Consider the following 6,000-nt stretch of genomic DNA (forward strand, 5'->3'; position numbering starts at 1 on the left):
AATGCACCCTGCCCGGCTAATTCTCTAACGGCTGAAGGACAAGACTTTGTGCTTTGGCTGGATGCAGCTCTCTCCCCTGAGGATGGTCAATCAGTCATCCTCCAACATCAGCAACCAAATCCTACTCAAGATTCTGCTCCGACTAGACCAGCAGTGGACGGCGAGCAAACAGCTCCCAATACCCATTATTAGCAGGCTGACTTCACAGATATCTGAGACATTTGTGTTGGGGTTGTGGACCCTTGGGCCGGTCGGGACAAGAGAGAAGCGGAGACGGGCCTCAGTACAGGTCCCAACCGGGAGGCGGCTGAAACGGAAGAAATGGCTTTGGGTGCGAGGACTGGATGGAGCCCTATGCGACCAAGGACTCGAGATGACTTGAAGACAGGAGAACGTTGGGCCCTGGAGTAGAGGAATCTTCACCCTGGAGGCCGGCGCTCCCCCGAGAGGAGCTCGTAGGAGCCCGGCCGCTGGGACTTCTGGAGATTCGCCCTGGAAGCTGGAGTCCCCCCAGGAGGAGCCCGTAGGGACCCAGCCGCTGGGACTTAGGAGAGTCTTCGGGCCAGCGGATGCGACGAATATCCGGGAGAGGTCCAGGAAGAAGCAAGTCGAGGTCAGGGACGGAGCCGGGTCAAGCCAGAAGTCAGATGACGTACCAAGCCGAAGGGAAATCCAGAAGCGGAATCAGGAACGGAGCCGAGTCAATCCAGAGGTCAGAAGTCGTATCAAAGCCGAAGGGAAGTCCAGAAGCGGAGTCAGGAACGGAGCCGGGCCGAGAAGGAGAGAGGTCAGCAGGCAAGCCGGATCAGGAACGCAGCAACTGGAAGCAGGAGACCCTGGGAACCTCGTTGCAAGGCAGGGAGTGAAGGAACTGCAGGGTTTATGTATCCCTGCAGCGTCTGACGTCATCAGCTGCTCTGGCCAGTTCCCGCGCTGGCCCCATTTAAATGCAGGGGCTCAGCGCGCGCGCGTAGCTAGGGGGCAGGACCAGCCGCGGGAGGACGCCGGCTGCTGCTACGGCGTGGCAGCACCGTATTCGGGGCCTGCACGGCCCAGGGAGAGCTCATGCAGGACCGGGACCGGGACGCGGGTGAGTGGTGAATTCCGGGGCCGGCCCGGAATCGCAACAGTACCCCCCTCTCCTATGGCCCCTACCTGGAGGTCTTGGTCTATCGGGATGACACAGATGGAACTGACGGAGGAGACTCTTATCCAGGATGTGGGAAGCAGGTTCCCAAGAATTCTCCTCGGGCCCATAACCTTCCCAGGAGAGCAGATATTCCCAGCGCCGGCGGCGGACTCGAACGTCCAGAACTTCCTTGACCGTATACGTGTCCTCTGGGTCAGCCGTGGAAGCATTGGGTTCCGGAGGTCGAGGCTGAAATCGGGAAAGGACCACCGGTTTTAATAAGGAGACGTGGAAAACGTCATGTATCTTCAGAGTGGAGGGCAACCGTAACCTATAGGCCACAGCCCCAATACGTTCGGCCACCATAAAAGGGCCGATATAGCGGGGTGCTAGTCTCATGGAAGGTACGCGCAGCCGAATATTTCTGGTACTCAGCCATACCTTGGTCCCTGGTAGGAACACCGGAGCGGGTCGCCGGGCTTTATCTGCGTATCTCTTGGAACGTGCGGCCATTTGCTGTAGTTTCTCTTGAGTGGAGCGCTAGAGGTGGTGTAGCTGGTTAGCTGTCAGTTGAGCCGCCGGGGACGAGACCGCCTGAGGCAATGGCAAGGGAGGTTTGGGCGTCCTGCCATACACCATCTGGAATGGGGACTGTAGAGTAGAGGAGTGTTTGTGGCGGTTATACGAGAACTCCGCCCAAGTAAGAGGGCGACCCAGTTATCCTGTAAGTCACTGATGAAGGACCGGAGGAAGGTTTTCAGAGTTCGGTTGGTGCGTTCGAACTGGCCATTGCTCTGGGGATGGAAGGCAGTGGTCAGGTTCAATTGTAACCCCGAACTTCCTGCAGAGAGCCCTCCAGTATCTTGCAGTGAATTGAGGACCCCTGTCCGACGTAATGTGCAGAGGCAGGCCATGGAGTCGAAATATATGTTGGGTAAACAAGTCTGCCAGTTCAGGAGCTGTGGGAAGTTTCGCAAGGGGCACGAAGTGGGCCATCTTTGAGAAGCGGGTCGACGGTAACCCAGACCACGGTCTTCCCTTCCGACGGGGGTAATTCCCCTATAAAGTCCGTGGATATGTGGGTCCATGGTTCCCTGGGAATAGGGAGCGGCTGGAGGAGGCCCCAGGGGACGGCCTGACAGGGGTTTTTGTTGAGCGCACGTGGCACAAGACTGGACGTAGAGTCGAACATCCTCCTTGACCCGTGGCCACCAGTAGAATTCGGTAAAAGCTCAAGGGTACGGACCACCCCTGGATGTCCGGCAGTGAGTGAATTGTGGGCCCATGCGAGTACCCTTTCCCTTGAGCGGGCTGGAACCACCGTCTTCCAGCTGGTGCCAACTTCGGATGCGGCCATGAGAACCTTGGCTGGATCTAAGACATACCGGAGCGGTTCAACAGTGGTCGTCCGTCTCGGTATTCCGGGAAAGGGCGTCTGCCCTGACGTTCTTAGCTGCCGGTCTGTAATGGAGCGTGAAATTAAAACAACTAAAGAAAAGGGACCAGCGTGCCTGCCGGGGGTTGAGAACGCTGGGCAACGGCATAGGTACTCCAGATTTTTGTGATCCGTGTAGACTATTATAGGATGCTGTGCTCCCTCCAGCCATTGGTGCCATTCTTCGAACGCCAATTTGATGGCGAGTAATTCTTTGTTCCGATAACCGTAATTCCTCTCGGCGGGGGAGAACTTCCGGGAAAAATATGAACAGGGCCGGGATTGACCCGTCTTGGAAAGTTGGGCCAGCACGCCCCAACGGCCACGTCAGAAGCGTCGACCTCCACGATGAATTGTTCCTGAGGGTTGGGATGGCGGAGACAGGTATCTTGTAGAAAGGTCTCCTTGAGGGCCTGAAAGGCTTGTACGGCCGCGGGTGGCCAGTTCCTGGCGTCGGCACCTCTCCGAGTAAGGGCTGTCAAAGGAGCTACCAGGCTGGAGTAGTGAGGGATGAATTGACGATAGAAGTTGCTGAAGCCCAAAAAAACGCTGAAGCGCTTTAATACCCAGTGCTGAGGCCAGTTCTTAATCGCAGCAACCTTGACGGGATCCATATGGAAGCCTGTGGACGAAACGATGTACCCTAAAAAGGGGCAGGGACTCCTGCTCGAATTGGCATTTCTCTAATTTGGCGTAAAGCCGATTCTCCCTCAGTTTCTGGAGTACTTGGCCGCCGTGTTGACGATGAGCCTTAAGATCCTGGGAGTATATTAGTAGCGTCGTCGAGGTACACTATAACGAAGGTATGTAGCATGTCACGAAGTACCTCGTTCATAAGATTTTGAAACACAGCAGGGGCATTACAGAGGCCGAAGGGCATGAACGAGGTACTCGTAATGGCCGTCCCGGGTATTGAAGGCGGTCTTCCACTCGTCCCCCGGATGGATTCTTACGAGGTTATAGGCCCCCCTGAGGTCCAGCTTGGTGAATACTTTGGCCCCTTGAAGGCGATCCAGGAGTTCGGGGATCAAGGGCAGTGGGTAGCGATCACGCTGGGTAATGCGGTTCAAGCCCCGATAGTCAATACAGGGCCGAAGAGACCCATCCTTCTTCCCCACGAAAGAAGAATCCGGCCCCAGCCGGGGAATTCGAGGGTCTGATGAAGCCTCGGTCCAGATTTTCTTTGATATATGCGGACATAGCCTGGGTCTCCGGCAGAGATAAACGGGTACACTCGTCTGCGGGGCGGCGTGGTGCCTGGCAACAGATTAATAGCACAAATCAAATGGCCGATGCTCGGGGAGCAACTTGGCCTTCTCTTTGGAGAAGACATCCCGGAAGTCGTGGTATTGCTGAGGTATGGCTAGCGGCGTTGTCTGAAGTGGAACCGCGGGTCGTAAGCGGGCAGGAAGGCACTGACGGAAGCAAGTGGTCCCCCAGGACATGATCTGGAGCGAGGTCCAGTCAATCACCGGCGAATGTTCCTGAGCCATGGCAGCCCTAACACAATAGGGTGGATGGACCTCTCCAGGATGAGGAAGGAGATCTGCTCAGTGTGAAGAGCCCCGACTTGAAGTTTGAGCGAACGAGTCCGGGTGGAAATAGAGCCCGGAAGGGGAGTCCCCTGGATGGAAGAGAACCCGTACTGGCGGCTCCTGGGGCTGGGTCTGCAGCTGTAGTTGCTGTACAAGAGCTCGGAGAATAAAGTTTCCCCCGGCCCCGGAGTCCAGCAGGGCTAGCGTGTCAAAGAACCCCTCCCGGGAGGCACAGTCGTACCGGAATGGTACAGGGGAGGTTCGAGGAGATGTTGCCTAGAGTCAACTCCCCCTAGACTCTAGGTTCGGGCGTTTCCCCGGGCGCTCGGTACAGCGGGCCAGGAAGTGTCCCTTACCTCCACAATAGAGACAACAGGCCTTGGGAGCGCCGCCGCTTCCGTTCCTCCGAAGAGAGGGGACCCCGGCCTAACTGCATGGGTTCCTCCCCATGAGTGGTGGACGGGGCTGGTGGCGAAGGTCGGCCATGAGGAGGCGTGGACTTACGGGTGGACTGTCCTAGGGTGGTCCTTCGATCCCGGAAGCGGCGCTGAATTCCGTTGGTCTACTCGACCCGCCAATTTCGATCAGTTCATGGAGGTCCGTCCGGAAGATCTTGCCCTGCCAACTCATCCTGGAGACGCGGGGAAAGCCCCTCCAGAAAAATGCCATGCAGACTGTCGGCTCCCCAACCCAGTTCTGTGGCCAGGGTCTGGAACTCCACGGCCAAATCTCCTCCAGAGGACGGTTCCCTTGACACAGTTGAAGTAGATCCGAAGCAGCTGTGGAGGCCCCGAGACGGTTCGTCGAAGATCCTTCGGAAGGCCTTGACGAATTGGACTAGATTGCCCAACCGGGGATCCTGAGTCTCCCAGAGGGAGGAAGCCCAGGCCAGTGGCTACCCATCCAAGAGGGAGATGATGTAACTTGTCTTCACATGGTCGGTAGGAAATTGCGCCGGGAGCAGATTAAAAGCGGATGTAACACTGGTTAAGAAAACCTCGGCAAGACTTCGAGTCCCTCGAATACCGGGACGGGGCAGGCATCTGGACTGGGACGGTAGATTCAGCACTGGCCCGGGATGTAGATGCCGTAGCGCTGGCAGCGGAGACCCCCTCAACTCGGTCCGCTAAGCGTTGGACCGTTGACATCAGCGTGTCGAGGCAGCTCTGTTGTTGCTGAAGCTTTAGGCAAGACCCGGAATGGCCTTCTGGCCTGCGAGGTCCGCCGGGTCCATGGCTTGCAACTTGTTGGGGTTGTGGACCCTTGGGCCGGTCGGGACAAGAGAGAAGCGGAGACTGGGCCTCAGTACAGGTCCCAACCGGGAGGCGGCTGAACGGAAGAAATGGCTTTTGGGTGCGAGGACTGGATGGAGCCCTATGCGACCAAGGGACTCGAGGATGACTTGAAGACAGGAGAACGTTGGGCCCTGTAGTAGAGGAATCTTTACCCTGGAGGCCGGCGCTCCCCCGAGAGGAGGCTCGAAGGAGCCCGGCCGCTGGGACTTCTGGAGATTCGCCTTGGAAGCTGGAGTCCCCCCAGGAGGAGCCCGTAGGGACCCAGCCGCTGGGACTTAGGAGAGTCTTCGGGCCAGCGGAGCGACGAATATCCGGGAGAGGTCCAGGAAGAAGCAAGTCGAGGTCAGGGACGGAGCCGGGTCAAGCCAGAAGTCAGATGACGTACCAAGCCGAAGGGAAATCCAGAAGCGGAGTCAGGAACGGAGCCGAGTCAATCCAGAGGTCAGAAGTCGTATCAAAGCCGAAGGGAAGTCCAGAAGCGGAGTCAGGAACGGAGCCGGGTCGAGAAGGAGAGAGGTCAGCAGGCAAGCCGGATCAGGACGCAGCAACTGGAAGCAGGAGACCCTGGGAACCTCGTTGCAAGGCAGGGAGTGAAGGAACTGCAGG

The sequence above is a fragment of the Rhinatrema bivittatum genome, chromosome 1 (assembly GCF_901001135.1).
Source record: "Rhinatrema bivittatum chromosome 1, aRhiBiv1.1, whole genome shotgun sequence".
NCBI classification, from domain to species: domain Eukaryota; kingdom Metazoa; phylum Chordata; class Amphibia; order Gymnophiona; family Rhinatrematidae; genus Rhinatrema; species Rhinatrema bivittatum.